Source organism: Micropterus dolomieu, linkage group LG17, assembly GCF_021292245.1.
Source record: "Micropterus dolomieu isolate WLL.071019.BEF.003 ecotype Adirondacks linkage group LG17, ASM2129224v1, whole genome shotgun sequence".
In the NCBI taxonomy this organism is placed as follows: domain Eukaryota; kingdom Metazoa; phylum Chordata; class Actinopteri; order Centrarchiformes; family Centrarchidae; genus Micropterus; species Micropterus dolomieu.
In genome coordinates, this window is record NC_060166.1 from 34,424,180 (window position 1) to 34,444,322 (window position 20,143).

General features: G+C 39.2%; 1 protein-coding gene across 2 annotated transcripts in view; it reads right to left on the minus strand.

Annotated features, from left to right (window-relative positions):
• slc8a2b (solute carrier family 8 member 2b) overlaps nt 1-20,143 on the minus strand; it is a 159,773-nt gene that overhangs the window by 83,695 nt on the left and 55,935 nt on the right. The window contains exon 1 of one of the 2 annotated variants that reach the window (XM_046072947.1): nt 10,691-11,259. The exons of the other annotated variant lie outside the window; for it this stretch is intronic. The gene's annotated coding sequence lies outside the window, so the exon portion shown is untranslated. Of the gene's footprint in view, nt 1-10,690; nt 11,260-20,143 lie in introns of those variants that run through there. 2 annotated transcript variants of the gene reach the window in all.

Genomic DNA, 20,143 nt, shown 5'->3' on the forward strand with positions numbered 1-20,143 from the left:
ATAGCTGAGTTTCCCTGCCAGTCAGTCAGAACTGAAGAAGTCCTTTGGATGAGGGACGAAACGTCTTCCAGTATCTTCAACCAAGTCCAGTTGCCCTTGACCTCAACCTTCGTTGGATAACTATGACCTGGATGACTGAGAATCCTCATAGACAATAAATCACTAGTTAGTCATGACAGCGAGGGGTGAAGTGCCAGAGGCAAACACCACGCTACGATGGATTCACCCAGCGTGGGATGATTGTGTAAATCGCATCAGGGCATCTCCTTTTTCTACGCAGTAAATAAAGAGGGAACTTCTCCGCTCTGGAGATGTATTTCGTCTTTTTCCGATTACTGTGTCCAAACATTCCCAGTCTGTCTCGTTCTCTCTCATTTCCCCCTAATTGTAATCAACTTGAATCCGCCTCTTTCTTTTTGTCTTTCTCTCCTAATTGGGTTGTTTTTTGTATTCATGGGACATCTCCCTCTGTCTTCTCTCCTAATCATACTCATTTCAGCTGTTCAGCTATCTCTCTGTCCTAAGTATGCCCTAGTTATGTATTTTTTGCTCTCTCTCTCTCCCCTAATTACACTCTATTGGTCCGTTGCTATATTGACCTCTTTCTTCATCCTTCTACATCCGGCTCTGTGTATTTATCATTCCAGCAGACTATTTGGCCTCTTGTCCTTTCCCATCTATTTTCCTATCAATCTATTTCCAGTCGCTGCTTCCAACCTCCTTATTTTCCAAACTAACCTCTCTCCGCTCTTGACACTGATCTAATTTTACCATGAATGTGTGTATGTTGTTTCTGAAGAGAATTCTGTTGTTTACTGGGAAATACAAGTAAAAATGCCCTGTTCATTTCCATTAAGCTTGTTCTGGCTTTGACTGAAGAGTTTTTTACGATCTCTGCCAGGCGTAATGCTCAAGGAAGTCTTGCATTTGATGTGATTCACAATTTTTGAAGAAGCTATTTTATTGACTGCTCCGTTTAATACTGCCACTGGGTGACTCCTCACTCCTAACCAGCCAGTAGGTAAGTATGTTAGTTACATAAGTTATGTTACGCTATGCATCTCACATTGTTCTCCGTGCATAAAATGAAACACTGTCTCAGAATATAAGTCAGTAGAGACTAAATGGTGTGAAATGACACAGGAAAAGCAAAAATGAGTTGTGATAACATGCAAAATGACTTAAGAGATTGTGACGTGTTATGCATGCACAATTTGGTGATACCAGGCCTGGTGGAGATCAGCAATCTACTGAGCGCATTATTCTAGCCACCTTCTTCTAGTCAATAAGTGGATCGTTTGATCAACAGAAAGTTAACTGACAATTTTGATAACTGGATGAACAACATCTTCAATCAAAGTCATTGATTTTTTCACTTAAATTCCTTTATACATTTAAAACTACAGAATTTAGCAAAGCATGGAAATGTTTTGTTTTTCTATCATCATTGGTATTAATCTAAACTGACAGTCATGCTTACCAGAGATATCGACCTCCCTCCTATAACTATCAATCTTATTTTGTTTCAGATGAAAAAATGGATTGAAGGAGTTTGTGTATCTACATTAAACTTTTATTAAGTTTTCATGATTTTTGTCAGTATGTGATGACATTAAAGTAGACACCCAATATTGCATATTTCCTCTGCATTTATCTCTTGCTTTTGTACATTAACAAATCATTTTAACTGGTGAGATAAATCACTGAAGCAGCAGACAGAGACAGGAGGAGGAGGAGGAGGAGGAGGAGGAGGAGGAAAGGAGATGACACAGGAAGCTGGAGAGCCAAGCTAGAAGGGCAGGTACATGCCCCTTGCCTCTGCTATGATCCCCACACTTCACATCGCCACTCTCATTCAAAGAAACTAGGTGACTCATATTCCAGGGAGGGAAAGAGAGAGAAATGAGGGATCAAACAGGAAATGAAGAGAGGGGGGCAAGATGAAAACAATAAGGGTGGATGTCCAGGTGAGATTTATGTTGGGCTCCAGGTGGGACACTTGAGCAATGATGCTGTTTAAGATTCATGAGCATGATGGACAGACTGACCAATAGATGGATATTTGTTGGCTGAAGGGTGGATTGATTATAGATTAATGGACGGCTTGATGGACAGACGCTCATATAGATGAACGGATGCAGGAACAAATAAATGGGTTTAAAGATATATAGATCAATAGGTAGATGGTGGATGAACAGACCCTAAAATGTTATTTTTCCTATCTTTCTGAATGAAAGACAAAACAAGAAAGCATATCTGCCTTCTTTCCTTTTCTCTAACACACACACACATGTGCACACACTCCTCCTGAATAATTTACATCCACTAGTTCCTCTCCCACACTAATCTGTCACTTCCTCTGCTTCTCTGTGACTTGTGTATAAATGCTGTGTGTGTGCATATTTGGATGTGCATGTGAATTCATTTGCATGTACGTATGTGAGTGTTTCACGAGCAACTGTTGTTGTTTGTTTGTTGGCTGTGGCAGGCTCTCAGGGCAGCGCACGCACACAAAGGCGGCAGTGTTTTAACTTGAAAGTAGCTTGGCTCTGCAGAAAACCGTCCACTTCTGCTGCTCAGGACTCAAACCACAGCACAAACAGCACAGAGCCGCTGCCTCCCAAAACACCACAACTACTTTGAACTCTGGGTGGACACTCACCTCGCATCCTGTGGAACAGGAGAGCTTTTCTCTCAATGGAAAGTAATCTGCAATATATAAATATAAATATACTGTATGGCCAATCTGAAACTATATGCACAAACTACATGCATATGAACAAAATTATAAACGCAACACTTTTGTTTTTGCCCCCATTCATCATGAGCTGAACCCAAAGATCTAAGACTTTCTCTATGTACACAAATGGCCTATTTCTCTCAAATATTGTTCACAAATCTGTCAAAAAAGTGAGCACTTCTTTGCCGAGATAATCCATCCACCTCACAGGCGTGGCATATCAAGATGCTGATCAGACAGCATGGGTATTGCACAGGTGTGCCTCAGGCTGGCCACAATCTCATCCTCAACAGTACATACATTCAGTTTTAAGACTGTATGTTTTATTCTGGCAAAATCCAATCTAATGGAACAGAAATACCTGAGATATGTGCCTCTGGGACTGGGTTTCTTCTGTGTTGAGTTCACACAGTTAACACTGAATAATTCAGTGAGTTCAGTATTCACAGCTGAACAGGGTCTCAGACAGAACTGAGGTGGAGCTCTACGAGGAGACCATGTTCAGCTTAGACTGCTGTTTTTATTTAATTCTATGTTTTACTGTGTGACATGTACCTGTTCATCATTACAATGACTTCAAAACCTCAATTACACTGCTGTAGACTAATGCACACTTTTTACATTCTGTTTGCATTGTATTTATACTGCATTATCACGTAAATGGTAAGTTTAGTCTATAATAAAACTGATTTTCTGTCAGACAGGAGAGACTTCATTTAAATTTTTGTTATAGGCATACCTTTCCATCACCATGATTGTCAAGTGAATGAAACAAGATTAACATGATTACTTTGAGTATAATCAATGTGCAACACATATATTTAGTGCTGTAATGGTGCTGCAACAGTCAAGTTAAATCTTACACTGCACTAAAAAACTGTCTCAGCCTGGGGTCACCACTGAGAGGCTAAGATGTCTCACACAAAGGTTTTGACTGACACATACAACACGGAGGTCTGAAGGCTCTGTGTCTGCGTCTCACAAAATATCTTTTTGTCTGAGTGGCTCGCTGGCTGGTACAATGGTTTGACTCACAGTGATACAGCTCAGAGGCTACTGGCTGACAAGGCAGATTATAAAAAAAAATCTTTACAGGTGCTGTAGAGTGGGTCAATGAAAAGCTAAGGCATGAATGTTTAGGCAGGTGAATGGGCGACCAGAGGATAGCTGTCTCACCTAAATTGAAATAGTTTTGAGCTTAAACTAAGTTGGGAATTTATTTTAAATGATGCGCTTCAGTTGCCTAAAGTAAACCCGTATCTTAACCATTCACAAACTGCCAATTAAAAATTGTTTTGCACACCATTCTGTTTGGAAATCAGATTAGTTTGATTACTGGGCTTGCTAAAGCAGGTTTACGTCGTGTCAAAGGCACATTCAGTTTAGGAAGTGAAAACAGCTATAAATCCTCATGTTGATCAATGGCAATAAATATTACCTGGCCAAAAGCTCCCTGTTTTTCCTGTAGGTGATGAACAATGTGGTAGTGGCTCATTGTGTCTAAGATAAGGACCAGAAGAGCGACCTCGTCATACTGCATTCTGCATTCTGCATGACCATAGACAGTATATAAAGATGGACGATATGTCTCCACTTCGTCCTGCTGTACAAAAATGAAGCTGAAATATCCTCAATATGGGCGGTGAAATCTTGCACTGGTGATATCGTTTGAGCCAGTCTGAGCAATAGTGATCAGGGTTAGAGCCGCGGGGTCAAGGTCCCGCCCATACACCCAGCCAACTCAGCAGCGTCCAGCACTCAGCTGTCAATCATGACGTCAAACCCCCTTTTTATAGCATCAAATAACTAATTAAAACCAAACTTTGCAGAAAATGTCACACGAACATACGTATATCAGAATGAAAACACCTACCTAAAATGACAGAAAGCATCTTTGGGAAAATGTATTTGACCTGTCCTTTGATTCTTTTTTGTTTGTCCCATGTCCCATCCTCTAACCAGGAGGGGAAGGATATATACAGTACTGTACAAAAATTTTAGGCAGGTGTGGAAAAATTGCTGTAAAGTAATAGATTCTATTTATCAATTAACACAATAAAAATTAAATAAGTCAAATAAATATTTGGTGTGACAGCCCGTTGCCTGCATGTATATATATAATTTTTTTAGTAGCGCACTTGTTCTTTTTACAGTTGCTTTGGCAATGTGCATGTCTGTTTCCCATGTCAATAAGGCCCAATTGAATAGAATGGTTATAAAACATTAATGTAGAAAATGAATCCACTGGTCGCTCTCAACCAGTGGATTCATTTTCAGCTAAAGGAGATAAAAGGAAGCTACGGTGAGCGCAGATAAAAGATGCTCTGTGGAGGACGAAAGTAATTCAGGATTGTTATGGGATGAGGAGAGGCATTTAGAAACAGCAGGGTTGACTGACACATTGGTTACATCTGCATTTCGTAGACACACTGGAACCACATGAACAGATGAGATGGTGGAAATGCATTAGAAAACAGGAAAGGAGAAGCACAGCGAGGAAGATAGAGTACCAAAGATCTGCTGTTATTTCTCACTAAATACCACTAAAATACTGCTACCACTACAACTAGTAGTGGAAGAATAAAAAATGCTGAAATAAAGAGTTCAATCTAGATGTCTTTAAGGGTTTTTTTCTTTGCAAAGGGTCAGACAAACATACAGAGTGCAACCAGTCTGCAGAATGTAAGACAAAGAGCTAGTGAAGCAACACGTTATTTCATATCCTAAGATTATTACGCAGCTGTCCAAGGGAGAACAGGGAGTAGGAACCAACTGTCCTAAAATGAAGACCTTTCAAGGACAGTCAGATAAGAAATAGAAATAAGAAACTCTCTAACAAGCATCAAACACAATGAAACATTAAAAATCCATCACAGTGTTTAAATACTACTAGTTTCCTTTGTCATCTTTCTACATGATTGGCTCACAGGAGGATCACCATGGTACACCAATAAGAAAGTAAGAGGAACAACTGTTTCCTGATAAAAGCATTTATTGCCATTGTGCATATACTGTATGTAGAGCAACAGAAGATGATGAGACCAAACCACTAGGTAGCTAACAAACAATAAACATTAGGACTGTAACAAAGGGATGAAGGGTAGGCCTACCATTGCAAAAATTATAAAGTACTACATAACAAAAAATGTCTAACTTAGGTTATGAGCATTCTTGCATTTCCCTAAGATCTACATTTAACAAACCATGTGCAACCTGCAGTTGCTGCAATGTATTCCTTATGGGCAATTGCGCCCGTCAATTTTACATCCACAAAGAGCTTTTGGCCACTGACAGGCTCAGACTGTTAGATAAGATGTTCTCACTCTGAAATCTTGTGGGAAGCGAGTTGCATGAAACACCGGTGGAAACAAAGGAGAGGCGTTTTTTCTGTATGTTGAGGAACTGCTAGCAAGACTTTATTTTCTAATGTTACTCCAACACAACAAACTGCTCTCTTCAACTCTGACTCACGTTTCCACTATTATCTTCCTGCAACAACTCACGTCTCACGAGATTTCAGAGTGAAAACTGTCCTTGAGTGAGTCCTGTGTTTCTAGACTCAAAGGGTGTCAACGAGAGTCACTAGTAGGGATCCTTTCCATGATGTTGTTAGACATCTCGTATAACAGTCTGAGCCTTTTCGATGGTAAGTTTGACGTGCACAATTGCCCCACAGTAATACGTGGTGCAATGTTTACGCCTTTTATTAGATAGCCAACAGAAGAGAGATGACAGGAAATAATGGGGAGAGAGAGAGACAGGGAACAACATGCAAGAAAGTGGACGCTGTGGTATGTGGATGGTGTTCCAATCCCAAGGCCAGTAGGACGACCCAAAATAGTAATCATCTGTTTACTAGCAGATTTTTTTAGAAAACAAATGATATTTGATGAAAGTGAACATATAAATAGAAAATATATTCGGTATTCAGTGTGAATATTTTCTGGTGACAGTAAACATTATGCAAATTATATACAAACGCTTTCTTGTTATGCCGATTACATTACCTACAAAACATATATGAAGATGTAAATTGGTTTTACATGACTGTAATTATTTAGGAAATAGTTGCATTTACTTTCTCACTCACATCCCTTATCTACAGTAGAATACATACAGTTTTAACATTTGTTCATTGTCATTTATTAAGTACACAATATAGGCGCTATCGCTTAAATAAAAAGACTTGATGTGATGATGAGGTTTGCATAAAGTAGCTTGTTTGTGTGTGTTTTTTGTGTTTTCCTCTTGTGTTAAACAAAGTGTTTACAGAGGAAACATACAATATCCCCATTAAAGTAAAGTGATTATATAACAGAAAAGGATTATGTAAAAATAAAGAACCAAAAAACAACATTAAAAAAATCAGGGGGCAAGTAAACACGTTAAAACAGTTACATCAGTGTGACAGTTGGAAGCCACATCGTTGTACTACAAGCAGTTTGGATTATAGAACAACAAAAAGCTCCCTGAAATCCCATCCTTTAATCCACCCCTTCTTACTCCTCGACAAAATTTCACTTCTCCCCCTCTGCTCAACAGAAATATGTTTAGTTGGCTGATTTATGCAAATGTAAGCACAGTGTCTTTGGGGTGGAATTTAGAAAATTGTGAGACTGATTATAATGTGGTATGACTGAGTGTGTGTGTGTGTGTGTGTTGCACATGGTTTATTTGTAAAATGGATTACTAAAATTTGATTTTCTTGTCACTATACATAGTCCTGAATAGTAATGAGGCTCCAGTATAATGGCAGCAATTCCTGCTGAGATCTAACCGGGACCCTGGAGTCACATTATAATAGAATTATACAATAGACCTCACACAGAGTTCCTCAGGGGACACACAGCGGCTACTGGACTCACCAGACACACATAACCACAAAAGAGCAGAGTTTTCTGTTGTTATGTCCAGGGTCAATTTAAAATGTCCCGGTGGATGTGCATTACTGTTATCCAAATGTTTTCAGGTTAATATTTCATTTACTCTGTACCACAGAGAAAGTTTTGTAGTCTTATCGCAGAAACCTGCGTGACAAAAGCCTAAAAAGTCCTTAAAAAAACCCTAAAAAGTCTGCAGTATCTAGTCTGAACCCTGTGGCACCCCAATTCTGATGAAGTGCTTTGAGAAACTGGTTCTTCAGCACATAAAGAACAACATCCCAGTCAGCCTGAACCCTCAGCAGTTTGCTTTCAGAACCACCAAAACGCGAAAAGTATAATCCTTGCTTAAGGGATCCATATACAGATTGTTCATGCCATTTGTGTTTACATTTAAAATCATTACTATAGAATATTTCAGATTTTTTTAAAACTCAAAAATATAGATATCAATATTAGCTTTTAATTCAGAGTGGGTCACGCCAACCTGTACACTTGTCCAATCCACTCATTGGCACCAGATATTTTTTTATTCTTATGTCTCCTTTTTAAGAGGTTTTACATTTACATTTTCAACGATTCAAGATCTTCTAACGCACCCCAGAACAACATTTAACCTGAATATCTTTGGTTTGGTCAGATAAAACAATATGAAGATGCCACCTTTGGTTCCTAAATATTATAATCAGCATTTTATAGAAAACATGCTTAATCAAGAAAATTAGCAGCATCTTAATAATGAAAATAGTGGTTAGATGCAGCCCGACAGGATAATACAGATTTATGTCTAGAATCGAGCCAAATTATAATACAGTGGTTATTATTATTCAACACAGTCTGATCTGAATACATTTGTTCCCGAAACATTTTCTAACAAATTTAAATACAAAATTAGAAGGTATTCCTTGTTATGTCCAGGGCCTCCTGGAACCCCAAACAAGGACCCCTGAACTACCTTGTGTCCCAGTTTGGGAACCACTGACATACACAATACCAACATAGCCACAGCAGTCACTCATTATAACAAGGTATTCAAGCCAATTCCTTATTCAGACAGCATCAGTCATCAGACAGACAAAATAATCTTAATACCTAAACATTTTGTTTTTTCTATAAACCAGGAACAAAACACAACTGATATGAAAAAAAGTAATTACATGCAAACTACTATAATTGACATTATTAATCTGTTTGACTAATTTGTGCTATCTTTATTGAAGATCTTTTATTTTCTCTGATGATCATTTTCATTCTGATTAGCCTCTATTCGGAAAGGAGTAAGGAAAGACTTTTAAATATAAACCTACAAATCGTCTTAACCAGTGATTTACCATTTACTATACTTAACAGTATCTCATCTCAGTCTGTTTGGCTAAATGATAATCTGCATTTAAGCACCAGACTCCGCCCTGCCCCCGAGGTCAGCAGCATCAGTCATTATCGTGCTGCAGTTACAGCCTTGGAGATAAGTGCCATAATTGAAATTTATGTGACACATGAGCTATCAAGCCCTGGAATATCTCTGCGCACACAAAGCTAAATGATGAATGATAATTGACATCAAAGTATACGTGACTTATGGGACATGCACTGCATGTAAGGCATACAATTTATAAAATATGACGGCCTGCTGCAGGCAGGAGGCGGTGCATATCCTATGAAGGGAACTGTGGTATTGATAGAGTAAGTTCTTTCTCTTTGCTTTTCACACCTTCGATGGAAAAAAAGTAGGTCTGTCAGGTTGCAGCCACAGGGGAAGCTGAGAGACACTCTATGATTTAGTTTTTTGGTACAAACTCCTACATTTGTATTGTCTGGCTTTGTAGCTTATAAAAACAATGCATGTGTTTTAGACTGCGCTGAGATAAATAAATGCAGATAAATGCTTCTTGTCAGAAAGGTCATGCTGATACTGATAACAGTTTATACTGCTACAGTGAAAAAGAGTCATAACTCTATGATGATACTGAGTCATCTGTTTTTCATTTCACAGTTTTTATTCCTCTATATGCACCTTGAATTCAAGTGTTTTTATTTTCATCTATGTACTAAAGAACATAAAAATCAGGCAAAAAAGTAGCTCACATCAACGTGGGGGTGTAATGGAGTGTAAAACCCTGTTCTTTCTTTACAACACACAGCAGGGTTTTACACTCCACTGCACTCCCCTGATATCATTCAAGAAACATAATGCATCATAAAACAAATTCTACTCAACCATCTGATCTTATCCTCACACACTTTTCCATAAATTACTCTCTGTGCCATGAAAAACATGGATTATGATGATGACACAGTGGCTCGACATTCAACTGTAATTTGCAGAAGTTGTTGGGAAAGTGACATAAGTTCAGCCAGCCATACTGGAAGGCTCAATGAAGTGACTGGAAACAGAATGATGGAGGGTTGAAAACAATTTGTTACCAGCAACATATTGGTTTGTAGCAGTCATCACGCTGCATTAGATGAGATTATAAAACCATACAGCCTGCTGTGGTGCAGGGCAATGGAGGTATAATAACAAGTTGCTGATGCCAAATCCCTTGACTGCTGAGCTCCATCCTGCCAAGCCTGACTGGAGAGGATTTCATCACTTATCTATCAAATAGAAAATGAAACATTGCATTTTGAAGTATGGGCACAGGGCTGGATTTATTGATGACTACCAATGGTTGTTAACAGCTGAATACAACAGGCCCAAATCTGGAGATAACAAGGGAAAGAAGTGAATTTGAATGAGAACTTCAAACATATAAAGCTCAAGAATTCCATTATTTTAAACCATTTTTAAGCTATTTATAGCTTAGCATGTTTGTCACCATGTATTCAAATGTAATTATCTCTCGGTGCAGCAATAACTGTGATGTCAGCTACATCAATTCCCTGCTGAGAGCATTCACTGAGTGACACCCTGTGCTGTCACATCCAGACAATAAAACTTAATGAATGTATGTGGAGAAGCCCAGCTCGAGCAGACATCCTCCACTAAAACCCAATTACAAAAAGCCCAATATGCAGCCATTCCCTAGGTAGAGTGAGCATGACCCACTGGACATCTATGCACCTTTACCTGCGTAAGCTCAGGAAATTGCTTCCATACCCCGTTTGCCCTCCCTTTAACAGGGTTGGCAAGGCAGACAAAAGGCTGGTCCGTTGAGATCTATGGTGGTCCTGCCAAGTCGTTTCCAAATCTGTTCCACTGCATCAGGGTGGAGTCTCCACTTACTGGCCAGGGTGGAGTCTCCTCTGTGCTCCACTTTTCAGCATCCCTGGGATTTGTGCCACTCGGCGGGATGACAGGTGCGTACTGCTCCATGAAAGCAGACTGCAGAAGAGTGCATTCGAAGGGAATGTGTCCCAATCCTGTTTGTTTATGTGCACAATAACTCACACATTGTTGCTGTGCACCAGAACATGGTGTCCTGCCAGCAGACTCATGTCGTTAAAATGTGACAGAAACACAGCAAATAGCTCCAGCATATTGATGTGCCATGTCCTCTCCTGGTCCGTTTAAGTCCCGTTCGCATGAGTTTCTGCAAATGCCACTCAAGTCCTATTTGGACGCATCTGTGAGGACCTGAATGGGAAAGAGGATCCGGCCCAGAGGGGCTCAGAAGTGCTGAGTCGCTCCATGGGAGCAGAGTCCTTATGCACGATGGTGTGAACCCTATCATCTTGTCTCTCTGGTGGGAGGGGAATGTCTATATGGCATACAGCCAGCACTTCCTCATCATCAGCAAGCCAAAGACACTGCTGGAATCAGACATGCCATAAATCACAGTAGCTGCTGGCACTGGCAGAGATGAACAATGTGATGTTGATATCGGCTTGTCTCTGGGACGATAAATGAGCCTGATTCTCTACAGAATCCAACTCCAGACTTAGAAAACAATCTGTCTGACTGGGGTGTGGACACTGGCCTGATGAGCTGAGTCCACCAGAATCAACAGATTGTCCAGATAGTCAAGAGTTTATATCCTCTGACCTCTTGTCGGTGTCAGCGCTGCCTCTAAGCATTTGGTAAAGTGCAAGGACCAAGAGTTAAGCCAAATGGCAGAACTTGGTATTTATCCTTGTAAGCAAAGCACTAAAACTGTGCTTTGGCAGTATTGCTATGTAAAAATAAGCACCCTAAATTCACGTTGAATGAGGGAGTGAGACTGGGGACAAGAGCATCTCCCGGAGGCTTCAGCTGTGCATATGAACGCCTAGGCATACTCTTCCGTAATACCTCTCCTGGTTTCTTCCTATGATCAAGGGGGTCTGAATTTTGTCCAAAGCTTGTCCAAATAGTCCGGAGGATTAGACTGCTTAATGGATAAATTCAGAGTACTGCATCTCTGGAAGGTCTATTAGCGTTAGCCACAGATTATGCTTAGCGACCAGAGAGAGCGCTGATTCTTGGAGATGCCCAGGACCGTGAGAGCTCTAGCGAGAACGAGCAGCTGAGCTTCCCAGCACCTTGGGTCTCCAGGGTCGTCTTCCTCAGTCAGCAGCTGTTTGCACAGGACTCAGGACTAGCAAGTGCAGCCCTAACGTGCAACTGCCATGACTCTCAAAGAGAGAGAACCCACATGTGCTCGAGCATGGGCGAAACATGGGTCTACTACCTGCTGTTGTGTGGAAAACTACTCATGCAGTGCTATTGCTCGCAGCTTGATGGAAATGATTGTTCTTCATTAAAACAACATAATGAGATGAATCGCAGCCTACAGTTTGTTTGGCTGCGCTGTAAACAGCTGTTTGAGGTGCGTTTGCTACCCGATACACACATTGCCACCAGTAACCACAGGTGTCACTGAATCAACCAGGACTGAAATGTTAAAGATTATGTACTCTGTATTGACGAGAAGTCTAAGTCAACAGAGAAGAGAGAAATTACTGCGAGTGAAGACATTACATGAGGCCTGTACTCTGCTTTGTTTTCATGGGTTTAGAGTTACAGACTAGATTTCATCTGAGGAGCGGCATGTGTTCTTGATGGTTAATGGTAGGATTACAGTTCATTTAAATTTACATGGTCACTTTATGTCCTCATAAATACATTAACAGTTGATTGTGTAAACCATAGTATGTGTGAGTGGAAATGGCTGGCAGTGGCTTGAGGCTTTATGTTTAACTTAATGTAGTCAGCTGAAGTCTTTATAAATCTGCTGATGTTTTTTCTATTACCAGTCTGTTGGCCAAGAAGAAGCTCCCCTACAACTGTTAATGGAAAACCCCCATTACATATTTTTACACTTCATTACATATCATCAATCTGCAACGTTCAGTGCATTTTTGAAGCTATATTTTGTAATAAAGTGCTATAATTTAGCTTTTCCCTCCACCAGTCAAGTGTACTCCTCTTCAGTTATTGACTTTCTACATTTCCCAGAGTACCAACTGTCAGAGTGCCTGAGGTTTAGGCATCCAGTCTGTGTAGGTAGAGAATGGGGACGGTAAAAAGATGACACTGCTGTTTCATTTGTATTAAGAGATCCATGCAGACATCTAAAGGCAAACAAGCTGTGTAGGATGCTGCATAGCCGCGATGAATCACAGTGGACAGGAGGTGGAGGAATAATTGACTGACCAAATGGACAAACTCGCTTCAAGAGTATGGATGCCTTTGTAAACTTGAGACTTATTCAATAACACACAGACATGAATGTCCTGGCCCACACAGCGGGAATACAATATATAATACACTTCATGCACAATTATTAGGCAAATATTAATTAAATCATTATTTCTATAGACATTTTCCAAATTTAACCACATAAACTTGAATGCTCATTGGAGTTAATCATTTTCAGGTGATTTGTATTAGTGTAATGAGGGAGGGTGTGTGGCGAAAGTGAATCATACCTTATATCAAGGTGTGCATAATTATTAGGCAGCTTCATTACTTCAGGTAAAATTGGCCAGAAAAGAGATTTAACTGACACTGAAAAGTCAAAAATTGTAAAAATGCATTTCAGAAGGATGCAACACAATAGTTAAACTTTTGAGGCGTGACCACCGGACAATCCAACGTTATTATTTTTATATTATATTATTATTTTATATAAAAATTAAGGCTTTAGTATTAAACACACACACAAACGTGCGCGCACAAACACAGATAACCAGAACTGTTCACACACTCATCCACCCAGAGAGTCTCCTTTGCGCACACACCTATCTCCACCATATTTCATTAACAGTTAAAACACCTTCATGTTCTTATAAGAAATAAGTGCTACCTTGAACTTTTAACTGTGTTATGCAAGTTTCTAGTACGATATTTGATTAACAGCTGATTTACTAAGCAAACTGCAAATTTTGAAACCTTACATAGTTTATTTTATTGGGGTGATTGTAATTTGTCATTCGAAGGCACAGCCTTTAATTAAGACCTGACGTTTAGCTGTTTAAGACATATTTGCTATAAACATACAAACAATTTACAGTAATATCTTTGCTACTGAACCTGAAACACTGGTTATAAACATACAGTTTGTCAGAACTAAATTAGTTAACAGTTAGCCTGAATGATTGGCGCAACAAAAAGGTTGTTGATTGAAAAATATATGTTCAGTCTGGTAGATTGCTGGTGCTAAAACGTTTTTATAACTTGTTGGATGTTGGAATAAATTCATATTTGTGCCGCTTTTTTGGCAAGACTACTGCTGTTAACGGATAAATGTCTGCTGCATTATGCAGCGGTTCAGTCCTGCTGAGAGTTCGGAAAAAGACAGGAAATTGTACTGGTTACTGGTACTGAATGCAGAATACTAAGTTAATGGGCATCTTTTATTTAGTTGCAGTTTTCTTTGTCACCCTTTTGCCACTGAAAGGGCAAATTTATCTAATATATTTCTTTGTGGTATCTTTTGCATATTTTACACATTTAAACATATTTTCTATTGGCCATCCCAAAAATGTATTTTCTCTTCTTCCACACTTTGTGGTCCTGCATTACCCTAAAATACTTATTGCAATAATCCACAGAAACATATCATAGTACTGTCATGGTTTTGTCACCATAAAACTTGCTAGTGCTAGTAAAATATGGACAATTACTCTTTAAGTCTTTAGCATTTAAAAAAAGCTCCATAAAACCTTAGTGATCTCAACCACTTTGTCTTTTAGAGCACGCCATTTACAATCAGTTTGGGAAGGACCAATATTATATTATAGACATATTTTATTAACTTTATTAAATGACTGCACCCTTAATGTGACATGATAAATACTGAGTCTGAAACACATTTAGAATGACGTCTCACTTCAATACACCAAACAGATGAGCTGCCAGATGATTTGACGACAATGAGACTCAAGTACAAACATTTGAGTTTAACTTCAGTGCACTCACTGTGTCTGCACTGAGAAAACAAATGGAAGCCATTTTTAAATAGGCTCCCCATTTTTAAGCGTTTAGGCAAATTAATATTAGAACAGTCACCGACACGGTCCAGCTATGTAGCTTAAACAGATGCTTTGCTTTCACAGTTACCTCTTGTTAATTTCCCCCCAGAATTTAAAAGGACACAGTTGAGCTGGATGAGTAGAAACAGTGATTTGTCATCCATGATACACAGCAAGACAAAATTATGTTTTGATAGACTTTTTTGTGATATAGTCAACCTTGAGTTTCCCAATGCACCGGTAACACTGTTCGATATTTGTAGAGAGAAATTGGGTGTAACCTGGATTAACCTGAAAGAACATTTTCTGCTTCATTGCCTCAGGATGTTCTTAACTTCCTGCTATTTTTGCTCTCTGCTGTTCCTCCTCTCCTCCTTCCTAATTCTGGCAGTTTTCCCTCCCTTCTGGTCTTCCTGTGTTTTCTCTTTGCTCCTTTATTAAGCCACCCAGCTATGTTGATAAAGGAACTTCACCATTTGCACATCACGTACGGTTAGTCTAGTGGAGACTAATATTATAAAAAAAAAGAACATAAAACCTACACCATGACTCTGACATAAAACATTTCAACCCCAGCTGGATGAGGAAGTTACAATGCTTGGAACGTTAATCCAATCCTTTAATTGCTGTCACATCACTTTTTCTCTCTCCCATCACTCATCAATCATCATCACTGAGTATATATAAGATTAAAGCTCTATTGAGCAGGATTTTTGTGTATAAAAAAATACAAAACAAATATCTTCCTGTGCTAAAGTTGGCCTCTCTCTGGTAGGCCACTCAGATCACATCATGCATAAACACACATGATAGCCTCATGAAGTATGATATTTTATACCACAAAGCCAAGATCCATGACGATTCACTGTATCAGACAGTGTGTATCTAACCTGCTGTTTCTTAGAAACATTTCCTGCTTCCACCACTCACTGCTGGACCGATGAGGTGTGAACTCTCTGACTGAAGCTACCAGCTGGAGTAGATGTAAATGGCTCTTTGGACACATGCAGACATTATGATTGCTCCCTGAGTTTGGTTACTTTCTTTTTGAATTTATTAAAGGATAGCCTCTTGAGATGCATCATCTCATTTTCAAGAGGGTCCTTTTTAAAACTTCACAAGTAAGTATTTATATATTATATATATATATAATATTATGTTAATCAAGTATTTCAGCACGAGGGTAACAACATTTTTTATTAAAGGAAAATCTACCTAAACTGCATTTATAACTAAGTTTAGGTTTATTCACAAAGTTTATTCACATATTGACATAATGACATTCACAGTATACTTTGTACTGAGCGGAATCAAACTAATGTAAAAAAAAAAAAAAAAGGAACTTGGGAAGGAAAACTATCACAGAAACAGAAAACAACGATGAGGTTCTTGCACTCTCGTAGACAGTTGGATGATTGGATAATAACCTGTATGTGAAAGAACCAAAAGATCCTGCTTCCTGTTGATCACTTACACTCACTTAACAACGTTTCGGTCCTCAGATGTTCAAACAGAAGAATTTGACTTGATAAATTACATTAATCTTACCTGATGAAGCTCTGAGGACCGAAACATTGTTAATAAAAGTCATTATTTTGTAGGTATAAAACATCACAGGCCAACCATCTCATAAACATGAGTTTGTTGCATCAGATTACAGGAAGATTGAAAATGTCCAACAAAATGTTGTTTCCTGCCTTCTGGGAATCATAAACATGTGATGCTTTGTTGCTTTTTTAGACAAGAATTCACATTTTTTATATAACACTACAACACTGCTTATAATAAAAAAATAACATAGCAAAGACAAAAGCAGCCTCATAATCAGCCAGTGCAGACCGCTGACAGGAATGAGCTGCTCTGTTCTACATCAGTGCGGCATTCACTTGGAGAGATTAAAGCAGGCATGACTGGGTGTAATAAATGCGCTGGTCTTTTAAGCATGAAGCTTCAAAACGACATCCCATAATCCATTTCTGCATCATCTAAGATGTCTGTGTGTGTGTGTGTATTGGTCCGTGTGTAACCTAATTAAAGGTTGTTTCGGCTCGAGGTCAGATCCTTTTAAAGGGCATTAACACTGCCACCATTTCTTTGACACAACCATGTTTCATGTTTACTGGTCAATAAATTTAAAAATGAGACTGGGCATTCTCAGCTCAACACAGAATCCTAACATTTTAAATTGTCTGATGCTTTTAGTTAAACTACATATTGGTAATCTGAACATGTAGAAATATTAAGAGTCCAGAAAGAGTCCACTGACTCCGGCTGCGTGACTTTACGGCTGCACCACGGTTTTGTTCCGTCCTCTACCCAGTGTCAACTTCCACTGGAAGCATCTCAAAAGAATTTCAGCAGTGGAGTGTTTGCCTGCCCGATGTTATTGACTTGTTGTTAATTTGTCCTTTTTGTGTTTCTACTATCTTCTTCACAGCTCTCTTCTACCCGGTTTTGTGCCGTCATCTGCATGGCTGCATAAGCCATAGGGAGCATTTCAGAATAAGAGTGTTTTGCCTGCCTGATTTTGCTGAAATAGGGTATTTTATTTTGAAAATTGACCAGATTCTTTATGCTTTTCTGTGTCTGACTTCCTGCCTTGTTCGATCCGCTATGTGCAGCTTGACACGGCATCACAAGCATTGATTCGAATGCCCGCAACAAGTCATCTGTTCATTCTTACTATGAAAGTCCACTAACAACGAACAGCAAAGATACTCAATAATGCCTTTCAACTTGACGCTGATGGTTTTGTTGATATTAAAACGTTGTGTTTATAAAATCATCTCTCACAATTTACTTGATGTAAAGGAATTACAGTTTTTAACAACTGCTTACAAACAAAATCTTTACATGTGACATGAAACCTTTTTGAAACCTCTCACTCAAAAATAAAAAACCTCACCTCAAATCTTCAGAACCATAAGCTATTTCTCAGCCTTTAACTCAGTTTTCAATTGCATAAAATACTTTTTTCAAAACACTACACACAATTCTCTACCTAAGACACAAAAATGTAACAGGAAGTGACTTGCTTTCTTTTTCAAAACACAACCAATCAAAATGCTACATTTATTCACCAGGTCACATGCTTACTAACTGCTTAACTGATCACTAACCAAGCACATCTTTAGTATACTGTAGACCTATACATAGGTCAAAGGTCAGATTACCTGTTTGAACAATGGATGCCAACAATGGACAGAGAGCAGGGGGAGTATAGTTGACGCTGCCTCAGTGTTTTTGATACTACCATAGAATGGTGACAAACCATATTTTCAAATCAAATTCAGGCAAATGTCACAACAGAAAACTGTTGGACACCACTAATGGACAACTGTAGGATTGTAGAGACAGTGCAAGAAACATCAGATAACTTAGTAAAACATTTGGTTTTGGTTTATCCCTTTTCCTAAAAAGTAGCTCCTCTATGACAAAAGCTTCTCCAGATACCTTTTTTTCTCCTAAATGTACTGTAGTTATGCTTCATTAACAAAAATGTAATTCGTCAAACGTTCTGACTCATTTCTAACCAATGTACGCACTCACAGGCATCATGTGGTCATCTGACTGTGTAAGGCAGTAGCAAACAACAGATTTCCCATTTTAGGAAAATCACGTCATAAGAGTTGAAATCCAATTCCCAAAGAACCAGTGACCAGGATTTATTTCAAGTTTTTAATTATTTCTTTCTTCCAGCTGCAAAACAGCAGCTGGCACATCAGAGCTTAGTGACAATAAACTCATGCGTGACGGCACAGTGTGTCTCATCAAACACATTTAATCTGTCACTATAACCGGGCACCAAAGTAACCTGAGGTATTACAAAACGTTGTAAACATCTGGAGTCCAAAAGATGACCGTACAGGCAAGAGAGAGAGAGAAATAGAAAATACCCAAACTGCCTCATTCACACATACTTAACAGTGCTAGGATAGAAGAAACACTATGATACACTATGTTTACAGCATTCAGAGAGAAATAGAGCGAGACACCTTCCTCTCTTTCTCTTATTCTTTCTTCTATTGCTGTGTCTCTCTGTCCCCCTTTGTCTTTCTTAGCAAACTTCTTTGTGTGTGTGGTTGTTTGACTGAGAGCCATCCATCTCCCACCCCCAGGCGCCTTCTATAATTACAATGTGCCTGCCTTCCCTCCATGCCACAGCTAATGCTCCCCTCATTACTGTGTAACTGTGTGTGTGTGTGTGTGTGTGCTTATCAAATACCCTAACACCACCACCACCTCCGCTCTTTGGTAATCACGCTCTACATCAGCTGTCACCTTTTCTGAGCTGGAACAAGAGGCTTGGGGTGTATACACACACACACACACACACACACACACATATACACACACACACACACACACACACACACACACACACACACACACATGCACACACATACACACACAGCTGTGCCACAAAAACAGTGTAACTCATCTTTTAGTGATGTCCGGCCAGTTAATTTTACTTTATATAGGGTTCCAACTTATAATTATTGTCTTTATCAATCAAATCTCTGGCCAACATATTATGTAAACATATAAAACAAATGATTATTTGAGGTTTTATAGAGCTTCTGTGACCTCTGTGCACACTAAGTCCGCATATTTCGTATGCTTTAATGAAGTCTGTGTTTAATCTGATGACACAACTTCAGGTCATATTTATTTTTAAACGTGCGACAATTTCAGACGAAAAGTGAGTAAAAATCATCTGGATAAGAACTAAGAAGAGATTAGATGAGGAGAGTTGGAGACTGAGAGAAAGCAGTGAGGAATGAGCGAACGAGAATCAGAAGTGAAAACTGAGAAAGAGCAGGGGAGCTGGACAGCAGGACTGTGGGAAATTAGATTCAAAAGCAAGAGGGAGGGGACAGAAAGAAATGGATGGCAGGGAGCGGGGAGGAAGCCAGGGGAGGAGGAGAGAGAAAAGCTTAACAATCAACCAACTGGTAGCAAGAGCAACATAGAGGAATGAGGCAAGACAATTTATAATGGAGTCGAAGGAAGGAACTAAAGAAGGGAGGAGAACACACAGAGCTGAAGTAAAGTGAGAGGCTCCTTGTTTTCATCAGTATGCTGCTTTAAATGCATCTGCAGGAAAGCAGCACAGAATTCAAGTTGT